The sequence below is a fragment of the Pleurodeles waltl genome, chromosome 7 (assembly GCF_031143425.1).
Source record: "Pleurodeles waltl isolate 20211129_DDA chromosome 7, aPleWal1.hap1.20221129, whole genome shotgun sequence".
Classification (NCBI taxonomy): domain Eukaryota; kingdom Metazoa; phylum Chordata; class Amphibia; order Caudata; family Salamandridae; genus Pleurodeles; species Pleurodeles waltl.
This window is the reverse complement of record NC_090446.1, coordinates 1,340,785,401-1,340,806,384: the sequence shown is the minus strand read 5'-3', so window position 1 is coordinate 1,340,806,384 and position 20,984 is coordinate 1,340,785,401. Positions and strand designations below refer to the sequence as shown.

Genomic DNA, 20,984 nt, shown 5'->3' with positions numbered 1-20,984 from the left:
TGCCGTTAGTGCAGTAGTTGTCTCAAAAGCAGAAGTATGGTTGACTTCACTCTTATCAAGAACAGACATACCCACAATCAACACCACAAACAATATCCCACACATAATGGCCAAACCAAATACTCCTATATTTACAGCACCTAGTATTCCTACCCTGCTGGCTAATGTTACTCATGATCTGTAAAGAATCAAAAAGCAGAAGGAAATTTAGAAAAACTGCAGCAAAATTAAAAAACTATTTTTTTCAGCAGTTATTTACAGCTTTCAGTCTCACTTCCAGGATCCCTTGTCAAAATCAGTATGTAGCTTGTCAAAATAAGGTTTCAGAAGTCAAATCAGGATATTACTGTCTCTTCTGGTTACTTTCAACAGTCTTTTTCAAAAAATGTCCTCAAATTGTTTCAACAGTTCAGTTCATCAGCTTCCTATAAGTGCCAAAGTTCTGACCCGGAATGTCTCTATCAAAACAAAAAGACAAAAATTATGTCTGCCATTCACTTTCAGTTGCATACACCCATTCAGGCTTTGCGTATCTTTGACTTGCTATTCTCTTCCTTTTCAACTTTTGATCACCATTCAATTCTCCTTCACTTAGATCTTCTCTCCTTGTTGTATTTATTTGTTCCTTGATTGTTGCCTCAACAACCACTTCCTTTCCCTTTCTTTGTGACTCCGGCCACTTATCTCCTCTCAGTGGACCTTTTGTGTTTTCTCTTGACGGACCTGCAATCGGTTCAGGAGGAGTCAGATCACAGTGACTTTGATCTACCTCAACTCCTTTCCCTTCTGGGTCTGGCAATTGCTCTGTTTGTCTTTCAAGATCATCTGCTTCTCAGAAAGCCCTCCTCTGACTAGGCTCTCCTGTTGCCTCATTTGAGATAGGCTCTCCGTCACCCTCCTGGAGGACTTCTCCTTCGTCTATCACAGGAGTGACTGAACCTTCCTCAATGGGCTCAGATCCGGTTTCAGTTCCTCTTGGTTCTCTTTCCGGCTCTGAGACTTGTTTCACTGTTGTTGGTACTCTTAACAACTCTTCTTCTTCATGATCCAGTGGACATGCCACTTTCTTCGTGTGACTGGCATGGATCCAGTTCGGAATTCCGGCACACTTAACAGCTGTAGTAGTAGTCAGAAGTACCTGGAAAGGTCCTTTCCAACGAGGCTCCAAACACGTTTTCCTCATGTGTTTCCGGACCACAACCCAGTCTCCAGTTCTCAAGTTGTGCCCTGGGTCATGGATCGGTGGCAGTGTGGTGGCTTCCACCTGCTGAGAGAAAGAGCGAACCACATCAGCCAGACCTTTGCAGTAGTCCGACACCATATCATCTGTAATGTTGACAAGTTCATTTGCAGGCACCGCTGTCAAACACATGGCTCTTTCCATAAGGATCTCATGCAGCAACAATCCTGTCTTCCTGCCGGGTATGTTTCACACTGACATCAAAACTAAAGGCAATGCGTCAGGCCATTTCAAATTTGTGGACGCACACATCTTTTCAACTATTGACTTCAAGGTACCATTCATCTGTTCCACTAGTCTTGATGCTTCAGGGCGGTAACTACAATGCAACTTCTGGCTCAATGTTCATTGCTGCACACAGTAATTTAATTACTTCATTGTTGAAGTGGCTTCCCCTATATGATTCTAAAGAGATCAGAAACCCGAAACGCAGTATCAGTTCCCTAAGCAGTAGTTTCGCCACTGTGAGACTATCATTTCTTCATGTAGGGTAAGCTTCAATCCAGTGACTAAAATGCAAACAATCACCAACACATATCTCAAACCTCCACACACAGCCATCTCAATAAAATCCATCTGCATTCTTCTGAATGTACCTCACGCTCTTCCAATGTGGCTCAAATTAACCACTGTCCCTTTCTCTGTGTTCAATTGTTTGCAAATGACACAATGATGGCAAACTGCTTCAGCAATCTGTCTAAACCTTGGGTTGAACCAATCATGTTTGAACAATCACATAATTGCACCCCTCCCAATGTGTGCTTGACCATGATAGTACCTATCCATTTGAGACAGCAGACTATTTGGCAAAACCAATTGACCGTCTTCTGAAGCCCACAATTCATCTTGTCTTTGCACACATTTCATCTTGCTCCACAAATGTTTTTCTTCCCTATCAATATTATTCTGCAACATTTTCAATTCCTCCAAGGTATCAATTACATTCAATGCAAAACTTGGACATGTTTCGTCTTCTTCAGGTAACAGTTCCCACTCATCCTTGAATGATATACAGTTAATGTGCAAAACCTTGCGACTTGATCTGCATATCAATTTCCCAATGATACAAAGTCCTGCGACTTCAGATGTGCACTGCACTTCACCACAGCAATCTTTTCCCCTGGGCAGCGCTGCAAGCCGGGACCAATGTGGCGGGAATCCGACGTCCCGGCGGTGCGACCACGGCGCTTCCGCCTCACTTGTAATTCCCAGGGAAGCACCGCCAGCCTGTTGGCGGTGCTTCCGACAAAACAGCCCTGGCGGTTAAAGACCGCCAGGGTTGTAATGAGGGCCTTTGTGACCATTCTTTCCCAAATGGTTCAACAGGGCAAGCGTATCATACTTGCACTCGTCCCTTGTTTTGGACGCAATCAGCAAGTCATCAATGTACTGCACCAAGTTCGATTGGAAAGGCAATTCCAATGACTCCAAATTCTTCTTCAAGATCTGACTGAATATGGAAGGTGACTCTGAAAACCCTTGAGAATTCTGCACCAACAATAAACTTGATCAAGAAATTTGTAACAGAAAAGAAATTTGCTATCCTCATGAAGAGGCACAGAAAGGAAGGCTTGCGACAAATCAATGATAGTGAGCCACTCAGCATCACATGGAATCAGAAACATTATCACGGCTGGATTTGGCACCACTGGACAACATTTGAACACAATCTCATTTATTTTCCTCAAATCCTGGACAATTCAGACTTTCCCGCAGGGGTTTTGCAAACCCATAATTGGTGAATTATATGGATTGCTCAATACTTCCTTCAAAACCCCTTGCTTTATAAAGTCTGCAATTATCTGGACGCCCTTCATAAGGACATCTTGAGGCATGTGGCACTGCGGAAGTTGAGAAAAAACTGCATTCAGCTTTACAGTAACTTTAACTCGCTCAACTCCCTTTAGCAGGGCTACTTCTTTTTCTGTCAAATCCCACACTTTCTCCTTAACCGTGCCCTGCAAATCAGGATGAAACTCTTTCACAGTGAACATCAGGAACAATCCAATCAGAAGGTACTCCTCATTTGTAGCTTCACCTTCTAAATCTGGGGCTTAGTCATCTTCATCATCACTATTCATCTGAATCTCAATTCCATCATTTGAACAAGTAATCAAACATTTTTTTTACACAGCAAGTCTCTTCCCAGTAGGAATACCGGACTTGAATCGCAGACTACGAATTTGTGCAACCCCTGAAAGTTGCCAATTTTGACCTAAACTGGTTCCGTAATCGGGTTGGTCAAATACTGATTCCCTACTTCTACAATCTGGACTGTTCTACCTGAAAGGGGCAAGTTTGGAACTTCTGCACTTCTCACTGTAGAGCGTGTAGCTCGCATGTCAACCAAGAATGAAACTCTTTGACCCATAACCTTTTCCCTTCATATAGGGACCTCTTTAATCTACTTCTACGGAAGTTGCAAGCACACATGGCTCCTCGTCCGAACGGCCACTCATCCAATCATCATTTATTCCATTCTCACTGTGTAATGGGAATTGGTGCACTGTGTTACTACTTTGGTTAAGCCTCTGACCTGTGACCTGTTGAGAAAGCATCATCTGCTGCTGTTACACTGGAGCTTGAGGTATTTGAATATACTGTCTAGGTACCATGGGAACCTGCTGTTGCATTGGGTGCAACTGTGTCATCTGTACACCACGCAGCATTTGCACCTGCTGCATGGGTTGAAAATTCTGCTCTTGATTCACATTATTTTGAGAATTTGGATTAGGACCTCTCACTCTCAGCCCTCTCATGTTCTGGAATGAATTGGTGTCATTACTTTGCTGAACGACATTTTCTTGCACCATCATCGGACAATCCCGTTTCCAATGTCCAACGACTCCGCAAACATGACATGGCAATAATTTCTTCATTCCCTGCACATCATTCTGAATCCCTACAGTATCTAAGTCTGGACCATGATTCACATTACCTCTGCAACCCCTACCTCTCATCTGGGGCTGAAACATCATGTTTCCCTGCTGCTGCTGTGGTAACTGTTGCGGAAAATTCCCTTGCATTCCCTTTTGAACTGCTTTAATCTCCATCAACATTGCCTTCTCTTTCAACTTTTTCTGCTTCAACTCAATCTCATCACTACAGTATTAAGCAGATCAAATGACTCTTAATCATCTGGCTAATTTCAGGTCTCAATCCTTCCACAAATCTGAACACATAATGAATCATATCTCTTGCCTCAATTGTCTCAATACCACTGCAATGCTTGAACGCCTGCAACAATCTCTCATAATGCACATGTATCAACTCCTTTGCTTCCTGAACTGTCCTGTCAATCCTCTCCCAATCAATATTCTTGGGTGAAATTCTCGTTTTCAAAAATTCAATCACCTTATAGTAATATTTTATTACTTCGGGAAATAGTACACCTGTATTTTTGTCTCTCTCTGGTACGCTTGTTGGTCAATCTACACTCCTCTTACACTATCTCCAATAATGTTTTCAAGTCCTCTCACAGGCACTTGGCAAGTTTCACAAACCTGTCTCTCTTCTGATACCGCTCTACTGGCTTCTCTCTCAATCTTGGATAATCATTTGTAAACATTAGAATGTCACTTCTGCTCCAAGGGACATGAACAAAATGTTCCCCTGGAATCTCTCTCATTGGTAAACTTTTCACTGGATCTTTATCCTGCTGCACATTTGTAGTCAGCTCAACAGAATCCCTTTTTCTTTTGTCTCTTTTCTTTACCCATCTGCCTTCCCATTTCTCTAAAGCGCCCCAGGTCCCAGCACTTTGAAGCAATTCCTTAAGGTGTGCCTTCATTCCGGCAGATCTCATGTGTTTAAAATCTTTAGTCTCAAAATCTAATCTGTAACTCCTTTTCAAATGCTTTGTTTTCTCTATTTCTATGCCGTACCTCTCTGCCAGGTCTGCTAGTTTCTGATGCACATTCCTCACTTCCCTCGTAATCTTCAGGCACAAATATCTCAATTCTGCCTTTGTGTAGGATTCTAACCTGTTCACCCCCATAGTTCCCTCAATGAGTTCACCCACTTCTATGCTTAGCGTAGCATAATTCAAACACTCTTCTACCTTAGGAGTACTCTGTGGGGTATTCAGCTTGTCTAACCATTCAGTCAACTGCTGAGCTGTCAAACCCTGCAATGAAGTGTTACTTGCTTGGACTGGTGGCACCTGCTGTGCAACTGCATTCGGGGTCTGCGGTGTCAACAGTTTCAAACTCTGGCTAGCATTTGATCCTGCCACAGTATCTGGAAGTGCTACAAATAGACTAAGGTCTAACAATGATCTTGATCCGTCCAAGGTCTGTCCCACATGAGAGACTACTTGACCATTTTCACTATGTCCTCCCTTCATTATATTCTGTGACATGACACCCTGTTCACCCACAATAGGTTTTTTTCTGTACAAATAAAGGTACAGCTGGACAAACAGTAATAGGTAGCGATATAGCATCTGGGGTTGTTCTGGCACTTATGCTTTGTGGGAGGGTAACTCCCATGTTCTGATTCATCATTGAAGCCATATCTGATTGTGTCCCTGCTACTGGAGTAAATCTCTGAATTACCTGTGGCTGCACTTGGGGCAGTAAAAGTGGAGTTGGTTCAGTCTGAACCAACATCGGTCTTGGGTAAATCTGTTCCATAGGCACCATTAAGTTCGAAGTTGTTTCCATAATGGGCACATCAGGGTACATTCTCTGAACCTGTGGTGGTTGCACCTGATTTTGCACTACAGGAGTAGTAGGCACATTAAGACCACTCTGCATCGCATTCTGTGACAGGATAGCATTAACCTGCATCAGGCTCATTGTCCCATTAACCTGTGTCGGAGCTGTCGGATCAGCACTGGTACTTGGACTTCTCTCATGTGCTGTATATGGTGGTGGGCGATTTCTCAATAACTGTGTCTTAAACTCATCATCGTCTGACTCCTCCTCCCCCGTTGAAGACTTTCTAGCCTCCCTATTTTCAGATCGACTTCTGTTAGTCTTTCTAGTAGCTTTCCTTCCTTCTTTCTCATTGTCCTGCGTACTTGCCAGAAACAACTTAATCAGTGCAAAGTCTCCATCCTCCAAACTCTCCGATCACTGTCCCACCTAGCCTCTGTTAATGTATTTTCTGCCTTCATCATCCTCCTTTCGAATTTCTGTTGCTGTTGGTGCCTGGCTTCTAGCTCCCAAATCAATAATGCCTCAAACTGTGTTGGTCTCGGAAGGGGCTTCAATTCATATAGCACCATCCTTAAATGCTCTAAAACCCTCAAATTGAACATCCCATATGTAGGAAATACTACGTTCCCATCCTTCTCTGTCACTTTGCACCACTGCTTTAGCCAAAGACATAACGCAACACCCTTCCCGTCCATTACAATGTAAGCTGGTGTACCTTCTGGCGGTGTAGCCTCGCCTATACTCATTGTAATATATGTATCTCCCCTTAAAGCACTCCTTAAAGCTTTGAAAAATGTAATCTATTCAACCTTTTTCTTGTTATTCAAAATCAAATCAGGAAGTTACTTTTTATCCCAGAAGTCCTTTCACCTACTTTCTCAACCAATTGCCTCTCACTGACGGCTGCCAATCCGTGTGCGACCCTTCCCACTAAACGACCTATCCCAGCGCGGCTCCAATGATGTCACACTCACACGTACTGCAGCTGACAAAGTCTTGAGGCTCATCCTTCCAAACTCCGATTCACACAAACTAATGCAAACATTGCGAGCACAAATCAAAAACCAAATCTGCTGGTTTACCACAGGAAAGGTAACACAATCGCTTCAGAAACCTTATGGATTTTTCACTGATGGCTCTCGCTCTAACAGCTACTCCTTCTTTCTCAGTCTCCCAGATTCACAAGAAAAATTAGACCCGCAAATTTTACTCTCACCTGATCAGTGGGTCTGCCCTGGTGCACATAAGACTCACCAAATCTCAGTCAAAATTTTCTTTCAATCACTTTGACTCACACTCTGACTTGTCGACCACGCCTGATCAACCTACTATCCAAACAGATTACAACATAAAACCAAGTGTCTCATACACTTTTCAATATACTACAGAGTCTTAGACCATGCAGGGTCCGTACATCAACAACCACATGGACAATTTTTTAGCACAAAGCGAAACACACATATAAAGTTCAACGACTTCCCTACTCTCACACTGCGGCGTACGTGCACACTTTCTACAACTTCATTTGGAGTACTCAAACTCCCTAACCCCATGCAAACCTCACAATTCACCTGCAATTTGCATAAGCTGTGCAAGCGCAACCTACCTCATTCACACTGTCACTAGAACGCTGAGAACATCCTCAAACAACCATTAGCAAGATCTGAGATTCTGGGAAAGTCATTTCTGGGCCTAAGGGAAAATTTTCTCTCCAATTAGCATAACTGAAAAATAAAATCCAAATCTCAATAATAATGAACCTTCACCTCTGTTACTATCTCTGGACATCTATGATGGGTTTTTAAGAAGGCTTTACCATCACTGTTAACACCTGTTACTCTGTACCGGACGTCTATGATACGGTCTTAAGGAGGTGAACCATCAGTCTGCTACCATCTCTGCTAGCGTGTCTGACCCTAATAAGTAAACTTGCAAGGGGACACAAATAGGTCGATGAACCTTTTGACTCACAATTAAGATGTTCTTACCATAACTCCAGTACATACAAATCAATAATCATTAACCAGTACACAATATCAATAATCAGCAATAATCAATAACAGTAATAATCAATATAGTCAATAATTGTCACGCACCATGACCTTTCAGCCATGAATAACCACACCTCTTGTTGGTCTTCATGCAAAACAATTTAGTAACATGAATTTGGAAAAATTCTAATTATGGCTCTATCAACACAGTGCAGTTGGTACCTAGAAAGAAAAAATATACATAATAATCAATATTCTAATTCATAATACCTATCCGCAGTGTGGATCAGCAAGCAGAGTTAGTGCCTGATTGCAACTTTGGTGGAGAGGGTTAATCCGTCCCAAATGTGACGGATATCCAGCCCGCTGTATTACGAGTCCATTATATCCTATGGAACTCGTAATACGGTGGGCTGGATATCCGTCACATTTGGGACGGATAAACCCCCTCCGCCAAAGTCGTAATCAGGCCCTTAGTCTTTGTCTTCAGGACATCAGATGATTAGCATGGCATCAAGATTCAGCATCTAAGTTCAGAAAATACAAAGGGGGTCATTTAGACCTCGGCGGTCTTTTGTGAAGACCGCCGAGGGACCGCCGTGCAGAAGACCACCAGTGGTGGCGGTTTGCCGCTCGGCTTATTATGACTGTTGACAGCTTTCCGTCCTTTTAAGGAAGTGGAAGTGGAGGTTGCTCCACCGCCAGGCCAACAGAACACCGACCACCGAATCACGTTCTGTGATTCAGCGTGGTAGTGTTCTGTTGACGGTGTGGTGTCGGCGGAGCAGCCCCCATGGCTTCCGTCCCCCCCGGGACGAAGGAATTCCCTGGCACTGATAGTGCTTACCGCCATGGATTTCATGGCGGTTTCAAACCGCATGAAATCCATGGTGGTCAGCCAGGTCCAAATACCGCCGGCGGTATAGTGACGGCCGCCGGGCTGGAGACCCAGGTCTCCAGCCCGGTGGGCGGAACGGAGAACCGGCGGATGACCATGGCAGTAACCACCATGGTCATAATTTAAAAAAAAAGACCGCCAGCCTGTTGGCGGTCTTACCGCCGCTTCTCCGCCTTCCGCCAGGGTCATAATGACCCCCAAAGTCTTTAAGCATTAAAGTTAAGCACGTCTCTTGTCAAGACACACAAGAAAATATTTACCTTTCGGCCAGCAAGAAAATGGACAATGACGTGTCTTCTCTCAGTGCAGTCTTGTTAAATCAAAACCAGTAAAACAATGGGGGTCATTTTGACCCTGGCGGTACAAGACCGCCAGGGCTAAAATGACGGAAGCACCACCAACAGGCTGGCGGTGCTTCCTGGGGAATTACGACCGCAGCGGTCGTAATCCGCCAGGGCAGCGCTGCTTGCAGCGCTGCCCTGGGGATTACGAGTCCCCGACCGCCAGCCTTTTCCTGGCGGTTTGAACTGCCAGGAAAAGGATGGTAGTATGGGGAGTCATGGGGCCCCTGCGGGCCCCTGCACTGCCTATGCCACTGGCATGGGCAGTGCAGGGGCCACCTGACAGGGCCCCATGCAGCTTTTCACTGTGTGCTATGCAGACAGTGAAAAGCGCGACGGGTCGCACGGCCGCAACACACCGCCGGCTCCATTTGGAGCCGGCTCCATGTTGCGGCCCACATCCCCGCTGGGCCGGCATGCGGAAACTCGGTTTCCGCCCACCGGCCCAGCGGGGATGTCAAAATGGGCACCGTGTGAGTGCGCCCGCATTGGCGGCCGCCCGGCGGTTACAACTTGGCTGGCGGCGCTTGCCGCCCACCAATGTTGTAATGACCACCTATGCCTCAAATCCCTATTGGTCAATTAATCTCATGTTCACACTTTGTCCAATAAAACTAAAACTCCAAATCTATGAATTCTCAATTACTCCGTTCACATGTCGTCAATTGGTTGTCCTGCAATGTCCTCATCATCCGGCTCATCAGGTAACAATATTGTTGCAGCTTCTACTCCAGTCAGTGTCTCCATTGTTCTCCTCCTGAGAAAGTCAGTCTCACACACATTACAAACAAAATGTTACATTAGCAAGAACAGCATCTTCTAGCAGTCGGTTCTCATGAGAAAACTTTTCAGCTATGAGCACATTTAAACTATACAAATAGAAAAACACAGTTTAACTCTCTAGGACAGCCATTTATTAAACGTTAAGAAATACAGCTTTGACATGAGGCCTGGCAAGTAGGCCAAGACGTTCGCTAAATTAAGGCCTACAATTAATAAAGCTAATACATAATGCGTAACCTTTAATATGACATACTACTACATTAGTCAAAACATATATTCAACATTTTACAGCATTAGAATATTAATAAGTACACTTTGTGAACATTGGCGGCCATTCTTCATATTCACATTTTCAAATACGTGCATTATTTTTCTACGTTATTATATTTTCTACACAAACCCATTATTCAGAATACATGAACACTCATCAATAAATTTTATTAAAACACCTGTGCTAGCACCAGCTGTGAAAATTTGCTCTGTTGTGTGTTTCTCTATATATGGTGCTCTATTTGGCTATGTATCTGTGTAGGTAGAGGGAAACATGTTATATCTGTTAATGTTTTACACCTGTCTCCTTTGTACGTCCTGTCTGCCCTATTTAATCTAGTGAGTGTGATATGTCATGCAATGATGTTTATGTCACTACGTGAGAGATCTTGTAGTTGTGTTTATGGCAGATATGTGAGGGTGGTTTAGTGTGCCTGATGTGAGGGAATCACCTTGACAGGTAAGGGTTAATTTCCTAATAGTTCTACCATGTCTCCACATTTCACCCTAACTCACATTTCGCTCTTTGTCTTGCCATCTCATTGTTCTGAACTGCTTATTCATGCACTTTGTTTTTTAAAAGAAAGAATGGGAGCAAATATTGTGTTTCTAGGGCATTGTTTTTCGGGCAACGGTGTGGGTGTCACAGTAGGTTTTCGGTGAGGAGGTTGCGAATAAGGGTGGGTGCCAGAGTTCCGTGCACAAAATGTCTAGAGTACTACGAAATAAGCTACATGGCTTATAGTGATGGCGTGGATGTATGCATTGTGAATGAGGGAATGAATGTGGTGGGTGGTACCCCTGTTTAAACATGATAACAAGATACACTATTTGACTTGTGTTTGAACGGGTTGGATATAATACCCCTGTTGAGTTGTTTTTCACAAGATCCTGTGTGGGGGTTGAGATTGGAGATTGTAGTACCCCTATTAAGATGTGATACACAAGACATCATGAGGGAGTTAAGCATCCTTGTTGACTTATCACTGCAATGTCTGCAAGATGCCCAGTCTGAATCGGGGTTATCCTTATTAAGACATGTTGGTAAGATGCCTGTCTTGAGCTAATGTTAGTTGGTTGAGATGTGGTACATCAGTTTATTTATTACAGGCTGACACACTGCATGAGGTGGGATTGAGTAGGTATAATGAGGAAGCCGTATTCCACAATATGCCCAAGTACCATTCTGAGCATGTTACTCATCAAGAGGAAAAGTATGTTTAAATAGTTCATCAGCAGATTCATAACATTGCATTCACCACTACAACAGTGTAAGTTGCAACAAGATAAATTACAATAAGGGAAGTTACTACGCAATACATTTACAACACAGATGTAGTGGGGGTTTACATTATTTAGTGATGGGCACTGATTAGGTTTTGTAAGGGTTTGGATTTTGGGGTTCAGGGATAGGTCGTGATAGAGGGAAGTACAGGTTTTTTATGGTTCAGATGTGGGTAGTTGTACGTGGTTAGAAGCTGCACAACTGGCTTGCCATTTGATTCTCCCGGCACTGCTATTTCTACCATTGGTCTCAAGTTTCAAAAAGGCATCGGCAGGGCATAAAAGTAAACACAGTTCTAAAAGTCCAGTTTTCTTTCTACATTTACACTTTGTTGCCTCCAACTAACCTCTTGATAGTACATAGGAGGTTTCTGAATATTTGACAGTGGATCAAAAGATCAACCATATGATGAGGTTGCGGGTCTAATGGTAAATGATGTCCCTTCTGTTTAAATAGTATGGTGTCACTTCCACTCCCAGCATTTTACTGACGTACAGTGTAGACCAATACCCAATCTTACACCATACTTTTGAACACCAGTAACAGAAGAATATTACATACTAATAACCTTTGTTACAATGTTTGGCAAATGAGCAGAAACATTAACTGGTATAACGAAAACAATGTGTAATTTGTACATACTTAGTGGAGTTCTGGCATGAGGCAAAGGAGCCATGCATTAAGACATCTTGAGAGGAATCCTCAGTAGTGGTACAGCAAAGTACGTCCAGAAAGAATGGTTACTTTATTAAACTGATATTTACCAGGAGAGATGGGGCTGAACCAGAAACAAGGGGAAAAGCTTTAGATAAATCGAAATAATAATAAGGTGAATGCATTTGCTGCACTGCAGCAGGGAGGAAATCGGTTCAGTAGATGGGTGATACTACTATTTTCTCCATCATTTGGTGAAATTACATAAACCATCCTAAATTACAGATTTGAGCCACTGATAAGCCTAGACTCTCACTGCACACTACTACATAGTTATGTTGAACTGCTTTCAAAACAAATTATCTTGGTAATAAAAGCACAAGGAGAGTGCACCAAGTTAAACTTTGCCCCTTTATCTTCGCATCCTGCCTCTCATATGTGGGGATTCTCAGGTCCTGTATTGTTACTCCTTTTCTTTAATGTCTATATCAAGCCCGTAACAGGACTTACCACTCAAAAAGCACTTCATTAACTTCCTATTGTGATAACATTTAATTGAATCTTGTAATAAGTATCCCGAGACAATATGTGATGACTTTAACAATGAGCAAAACTAAGAAATTCAAGCTGAAGAAATGAAATAAATATTTAAATGTATTGCAAGAATCGGCTAGAAGATACACAGAACTATGCCCTGGGACTGCTGTGATGAAGTATGTGCAGCGCAAACTGCAGTGCTGTTTTAGGAACACAAGGGAGAGTTGCATAATGGATATGTGTGATTGTGTATTGCATAAATATAGCGACAGAAACAAAGGTTGTTACAAAAATCAAGCTAGACAGACCGAAAAGGGAAGCCTCAGCTTTTCAATGTTGGCACCTCTGCTACTTACTTCCATGTTTCATGAAAATGTGGAGCTCATTCCCTCATGTGGTCATGTCCAGCGGAAACTTGGGGCCTCATTATGACTTTGGCGGTCCCACCACGGGACCGCCAGAGCTGCGGAGAGGACACAACCACTATAGTGGTGAAGTCCCTCCTGAGTGTATTACAATGTTCCTGCCGGGCTGACCGGCATGAACATTGCTATATGCATTCCGCCAGACTGACCGCCAGGATGAACAGTACTAGGATATTGGCCTCAGCTCCCTCAATAGAGCTGAGGCCAATATCCTAGCTGTCCAGCACCCTCGGAATGTGCACTGTCTGTAGTGTAGTGTCTGTAGTGCAGACAGTGTGCATTCCGAAGGTGCTGGGCGCGGGGGGCGCAGGGGCCCACCTGTGCCCCCCCACACTGGCTTTCCACCAGCCTTTTCATGGTGGCAGAAAGTGGGGTTGTAATCAGCCGCGCCGCGCAGAGTTCAGTGCCGCCTTGGTTGAGTACAACCCTGACCGCCATCACGATGTCAGGAACCATGTTTCCGGTGGGGATGGCGGTCTTTAGGCAGGTCCACCAATCAAAATCATAATTTGGTGGTCTGACTGCCTTTAGTGCGGCTGTCCGAACGCCACCGCAAGGCTGGCGGTCCTCATAATGAGGCCGTTAATGTCAGTTGTAGATGGCCTATCATTAATGGTGGAAGTTTAATCTCTGCTGTGGAGCATGTGCCATCGCAGCTGCAGCTCATTTGCCATAGTGCCAGTAGGAAAAGCACTCAAAATCTACCCATTTAGTTAACAGCTGCCCTACTTTAGTACAGCATTAGATCTTTGACCTAGTGCCATGAAGCCCACAGGAGTATGTGCGCTCAGCAAAAGCCAAATTCAATCAGTTGCTTAATCACGATAATTGGACTAACCACCTCAGCTGTGGCAGTTTAGCCAAGAAAACTGGACCCACCAGTTCTGGGGGCTCCGGTTCATCTGTCGTGGAAACTTACAGCGCTGTATCTGCTACTGTGCAAACTTCAGAAATACAGACAATGCTATGGTTCATGTGGACTGGTGGTGCCCACTGCCCGATAAATTTTCTCTTCCAGGTCTGCTGTGTCTGCCGTAGCACAGGCTTTGAGGAAAAGAACTCTTGATTGTGATAGCCTTGTCCACCTCGTTATCACTCAAATGTGTTCTCTTTAAAATTAATACGTTTTATTGAAGCATTTTAACATCAACTGTCTGAAGAGGAAGTGGAAAATCTACAACCTCTGTGGTTAGAAGCTTGGTCTAGGCTAGGCTTTTCTAGACGTGATGATACTGATATGAAATGAGGATATGTGCTCTTGAGTGGCTCAGACACAGAAGTACCTACTACAGACAATCTATTCTTAACCACTCATCACAGTAAATGTGTCTCTTTCTGCGTTGAAATTTCCAACAGTTCACTGAAAAAACACCCTTCTCGTAATGGAGTTAAGAGTTCACAGTGAGAATGGCAAGAGTAAAGTACTAAAGAAGAAACAATCCTCGATAAAACAGAATCACCTCTTCTTAACAATTCCATAGAGGGTACTGGGGGTGCAAATGTAAAACATCCACGTGAAGTGGCCCTATTGCTTGGCTTATCAACCTCCCACTCACTTTTACCATCCAGCCCATGAGACATACAGGCAGCCGGGGCCGAAATAGGATTCTCTGAGGCAGCCATTGGTGTTCCATACCTAGAAGCTGCCCGCCTTCCAACGCCCTACCCAGAGGTGTAGCTTCAAGGCTGGTGTTTGGGGTGTTATATACCTCTAATAAATGTATTTTTTAGTAAATATTTGCTTCAAGCCAGGAAATGTGAGGTTTTGTCGGATTTCACTTGCGATTTTTACAGACATAGATTAAAGTTCTTAAAACTGTTTATTTCACAAAATATTGAGTTTTAAGTACCCATAACTATCCTCTCCCCTCTCCCTTTCTACTGCTTCTTAAGCCCCACCTCCGCCCCACCCCCAATGGCCTGCTTCTCATATAAAGTATTTTAACCAGCGTGATTATTCACACCAACCTAATCTTACTGCCCAAACTACACACCTGGCCTCATCCTCTCTACTGAACATGTAAACACACAACAAATATGCTTTTGAGCTTGGGTGTCTTTTCAGTATTGCTGATTGCCGAGAATAAGAAAGGGCACACGAAAATACACTTTCCACGGATATTAAAAGACTGTGGTTAATATACTAAGTTAACGCCCCTCAAATATTTGGGAGTTCTTCTGTGCCTCCTCTCTATTTTTAAGTGGAAGCATGGAAATATGGCCATTTCCAGGGGAAGCTTCGGTGGTTAGAAGTGAGAAGTATTGGACTGTCATTCTGGGTGTTCTGGGTGTTTTGGAAGTCTGACACGTCCAGATAGATCAGCTTGAAAGATCCAGTGTGTGTTATCCCTGTATACAGGAACACAGCAAAATTGCTAGAGCTGCTATTTGTGGAGAAAGCTTCTGTTTCAGCACTGACACTGTATCTTTTTTGTGGTACCATAAGTATAACACAAATATTTGTAAAGAGCAAGATCATCCAAGTACATCACTAGATACTATTGAGACCCAATGTATGTTAATTGCTACCTAACTCAATGATGCTCATTTTATCGCCCTCTGAAGAATGGAAGGGTGAGTTGGCACACCAACATTCTAACACGTGCTCATAGGGTCAATCACAGACCCATGGAGTCAATGTATTAGCTTACTGTGCCATCATTGCAAAACATAACCATTACTACCCACATATTATTCTTAGCAGAGAGTAACATCTAAACATAGAAACAATATTTAAAAAATACAGTACTTTGAGTGCTATTGTCATGCATCACCTGCAAAATAGCCTATTAAAAAAATCAACAACGGGGTGGGGCTGACTTAAGACCAGGATGGTCACATTCTGTTGGCACTACAAACTGGCTTCCTATTTTCTTGGTGATGCATGTCCTCAGAACACAGTGGCGGCCAGTAATTTTAGGAGCGAGAGGAGCGAACGCAACACACATACACACATACACATTCACTTACACCCATTCATTCACACACATGTGCACACACACATCCATTCACAACACTCATAATCAAATATCCAAACTGACAGTCTTGCACGCACCAAACATTAATGTAAAATACAAAAATCACACTTACCTGCAGCTCTGCCTCGGAGGTCCCAGGAGAATTGGGACTGCTGTCTTCCCTCACTGGTCGACCAATGTGGGAAGGTAGCAGTCCCAACCTCGTCACAGAGTGGAATGGGATCAGTGAGACTGCAGTAAGGTTTAAAGCTTTAGAAGGCTTCACTGTCTGCCTAAGGATTGACTATGGTTAAATATGCAAAGGAGCTTAGGGTCAGGAACTGGATGACTTTGTGTCTCACTACAGCTGAAAATTGTGGTCCTGGTCCAGGTTATTAAGGGTGTCTTCAATGCCTTGAGTGTGCCCTAGGTTTGGGGTGTAACCTGGTCCTGGCAAAAAGGCCCAGGGACACTTCTTAGAGGATGAGAAATGGTTTAGTTATGTTTTTCTGTTCTTATTGCTTTGCTTTACCCTTCTGTTGAACAGGCTTGAATGAGCCACAGTGAAGACTGTGGTGACCTACTTCCCTGAGATGTTCAATTAGAATTAGTTTCTATGTGCCTAATTACTTTCGTTTTGGTGGTCAAGATTTTTTGCACTGAATTTTGAAATTTCCTGGAATGTGCTACTGTAAACCATGGTTTTGTTTTTTATATTCCAATAAATGCATGTATGCAAAAAATATATTTATGCGTTGGAAATTCCCTGCACCCGCATTTAATATGCGGTAATATATAGAGCAACGGAAGACCTTATTGGGGATAGTGTGGGGTAATTCCACCTCAGTGTCATGGTTTTGAAATTGTGCATACCAAGGCAATGAACTGATGGTTTCTGTTAAAGGCTACAGTGCCTAGAGATGATTCAGTTTTCATGTGAACCTTAAAAAAAGCAGCTAGTATTTTCTTGAGTAACCCAGTCAATTTGACTGCAACAGCACCAGTCGCTTCCACTCTAAGAAATAATGATCACGGGCAGATTAACCCGGTACCATGAGTAGAAAGATGCACCTGTGGTAAGCCCTATTATACCACAGGCCCTTCTGCGCCTGGCGGGTGCAACTACTTCAGGGTACTGCTGCCTTCAAGCATGTTTATATATGTTTCGAGGCTGCAAAGCAGCCTTTTGGCCTCCAGTCAGTACAGGTGGAATCTACACACTTTCAGCCCTGGGCGACTATATTTTTTAACAAAAGTCATCTGGAAGTGGGTGCCTCACCTAGCCTGAAACAGTGAAACCTGTTCTTTCTCAGCAACATTTAGTTCGTCATCTGCAGATTTAGGGCCTAATTTAGAGTTTGGTGGACGGGTTGCATGGTCACAAATGTGACAGAGTAGTTCGTCTGCTGCATTACGATCCACATTGGCTATAAAGGTATAGTAATACGGCTGACGGGATATCCGTCACGTTTGTGGCTGAGCAACTCCCTCTGCCAAACCCTAAAACAGGCCCTAAGAGCCCTAAGGGCCTGATTTAGATTTTGGCGGACCCGGTTGCTCTGTCACCCTTGTGACGGAGTAACCGGCAGCCGAGTTCTAAATCAGACCCTCAATTACAACGTTGCCTCTGTCACTAATTTCCAGGTGTGATCTTTGTCACATATTTTCTATGTTTGTTTTACGGTCCACAATCACGCCAATGGCCACAGGTTCATCTATTTATAGGGTTGAAATCACAGTTGAAATGAAAGAGTAGCACCTTTCCAAGTAAAATGTGAAAATAATTTCAAGCACTTTCACCTACTCTAGGCAACACACAGATAAATGAAATGTTTATTTAAATACATTAATCTCTCGCAAATACTAAACCCTCTAACATAGCCTGAGGAATTTTTAAAACATCCATCTGACATAAAAGTGCATTGAAATCTTAAAATTAGTTGTCAGGGGGATGGAAGAGTCCACCTCGGCTGGCTGAATCTCTGGCTCTCTGTGTTTGTGCAGTGCACTAAAAAGCGTGCTGTCATTGATGCCACTACTTGAAAAGTCACTAAAGAAAACAGAAAAGGACGCTGAGGGCCCCGGCTAATCCTACTAGTGCCTATTCTTGCTCTGAGAGCCCGACATTGCATAGAATGTGGCATACGGAGAATGAAGTCTGCTGTGGAAATGTGGCTGGCCATGTCGCACGTAGGGCGACTATAAATTTGGACAGCTTCCTAACGTCGCTCCCCTGTCTGGTAGGAAAATGGTCTGGAGGGGCCTCCGTACTTCCAGAGGGTGGTCCACCTCGAGTTTATGGCCCCCAAGGTGTGAGGAAGGGGGAGTGAGGCCAGAAGGTCTCTTAAGGGTCGACCTTACAGGGCTGGGCCTCTTTGGTTCAAACGGCGATCAGCAAGATTGCAAGATTGCAGTGTGTCTGCAAGCTCAAGAACGAGAGACTGCCTGAGGTCGGACGGCAGACATCAGTTGCAGGGCAGGGCTGAGGTGAGTCGGAATAAGTAGGGGGCAGGGGCGGAGGCCGTGGGGGGAGGCGCTGATCGCAAGCAGGATAAGCATGCCAGCGTTATTCCAGCGTTTAGGGAGGGGGGCTGGGGGTCGGAGACCTTACCCAGGAAGGTCGGTGCAGGCGAACAACCTGCAACCGGAGGCTCTTCGAGTGTTCCAATTACCAAAAAACACCCGCGCCCATCCCCCCCTAACGGTGCCAAACCCCCCCAACCCTCCCCTTCCCTCCGTCCGTCCCTTTCAAACACTTCCAAGGCGTGTTACCGCTGCCACCAATTAATGCCCACGCCTTCCCCACCCTCCCCGCCTTAACATCGTCCCGAGAGTAAATCTCCAACCCTTTTCAACTTGGAAAGGGGAAGGTTTTTAGTTTGTGAATCTCACAAACATACATATTTGTGGGCGTTCGCAAACTTTCAAATCAAACTATGCCCTGGAGCGCCCACCTTTGACTCCTTGAGTGACATTTTCTATGGTGGGGTTTTCTGCACTCATGACAGAGAAACCAACAGTAGTAAATTGATTTTCGCCTTACAAGAATTTCTTAGTGGATTCCTGGCATTCATAACAAGTATTGACAAAGCCAATAGGTCTTGCCATTCTGAGATCTATAGGTGTTGTCAATCTTAATGTTTATAGGCATTGGCAATGCGCTGTAAAGGCTAATGGCACATAAGCGCAGCACTCGGTGGCCGGTGAAGCCTGCCCTCCTCGCAGTGTCAACAGCAGAAACTGTAATTTACTAGAAGACAAAGTTTATGAATATTCCCAGAAAAACAGTGCAAATATGTAAAAATATCCATGGCAGTATTTTCTTCAGGTATTCCTTGATTCCTCCCTGAGATTGACCGCTGTACACTGTCTTAATTGGGCCCCTCAGAAGAGAAAGGGATATATTTAGTGCTTTTAGAATCACTAGGCCCTATTTCCCCAAACTGGAAAGATACAAAGCATTAACAGTTGTCTTGCACATGCATATATCTTAGATAAAATTGATCATCTGTCCTCTTCAATCCAATCAACACGAGGAAAGTGTGATGATTAAATCTGAGCTAGTGACTGCCGGATGGAAAAAGTTAATAAAGTCAGGCTGATTTATATGATTTTTTGCACAGGGCTTTTTAATTGTATTTTGTAATTGTAATTGTATTTTTATAGCGCTACTACTCCTGATGAGGTGTTGAAGCGCTTTTCGGCGAGTAGCACTTTATTCCAGAATCCAAAAAAAAGGATTAGTGGCAAATTAGTATAGGGAAGTATGAAATAATATGAGCAGTGGACATGTGAGGGAATAAGCTAGAACATGTAAATTGGGAGATCATAGAAGTAAGATGAGGTTTGGGATGAGTAAAAGGTGAGATTGAGGACGGAAGAGTCTGTTGAAAGGGATTAGGGAGATCATAGGAGTAAAAGAAGGTTTGGGATGAGTCAGAGGAGATATACATGACAGAAGATTTTAGAAGGGTTGGGGGTGTGTGATTTGGCCAGAGGTCAAGATGGCTGCCTGAATCTGAGGCTCTGCGAAGTGGTGAGACCTGATCGGGGGTGGGGGCACTCCGAGGGCTGTGCATACTCTCGATTGAGCTCTGAGGGCCACGCTGCAACATGCTCCAGCTGGGTGTGCTGTGGGGGGGCGCCCTCTGCCGCGTGCATCTACCCGGCGCCGCTCAAGCGGGATGTGCGTAGGAGAGGCCTACTCTGCTGCGCAGGACCACGGCCTCACGTGCCGGAGCACCTGCGGGCTGATGTTGATGGCCCCTCCCCCGGCACCAGAACAGTAGCAGCGTAAGAGGTGAGGACTTTAGCCCTTCCCCGCTGCACCAGGGACCTCCCCTGCCCCTTTCACTCTACATCATACAACCATCCACCAGCATAATGCAGGGCTGCTGGGCTCTTCCTGTGCTGGACCGATCCAGCTGGTGGCCCAGCGGGGAGGACATAAGCATATACAGGGGGAATATACCATGCGCCAACATCACACAAGCACCATCTTGAGGGTCAGCAGGAGGATACATTCACCACTCCCTTCTGCAAAGCTTCGTAGGACCTCACGCCAACACCCTCATCTGGCTGAACAGAGGTGGAGAGGGAGGCTGCTCACAGTCTCGCACCACGTATCCCTCTTTTCTCTGTGCTAACAGGGGGCCTTTGATTGACACCTACATCAATAAGCCACCACAATACAGGCCTTGAATGAGGAAATTGAGATGTACCGCCGCTGGCATAGGTATTGAGTGTACATGAGGAGCCTGAACACAAACTTCTAAGAGCAACACGGTCTCACGAGAGGGAGCACACCACAAAGAACGATTGTGAGAGCTCAGCAATGTTTGCCCCTCCCCTTTAAGCCACATCCTTTGAGGAACTCAGAGGACAGGTGAAGGACACAGCGACAACGCGATCTGGGCAGAAGGAGTAACCAAAGGAGGGATCC

At 44.4% G+C, this 20,984-nt stretch overlaps 1 protein-coding gene and 1 long non-coding RNA gene across 5 annotated transcripts in view; one reads left to right on the top strand and one right to left on the bottom strand.

Annotated features, from left to right (window-relative positions):
• Positions 1–20,984, bottom strand: part of LOC138246274 (galactoside alpha-(1,2)-fucosyltransferase 2-like) — a 247,441-nt gene that overhangs the window by 48,515 nt on the left and 177,942 nt on the right. The window lies entirely within an intron of this gene.
• LOC138246275 (uncharacterized) overlaps positions 18,388–20,984 on the top strand; it is a 91,403-nt gene continuing 88,806 nt past the window's right edge. For both annotated transcript variants that reach the window (XR_011194258.1, XR_011194257.1), the window contains exon 1: positions 18,388–18,529. This is a non-coding gene — a long non-coding RNA (uncharacterized lncRNA). The remainder of the gene's footprint in view (positions 18,530–20,984) is intronic.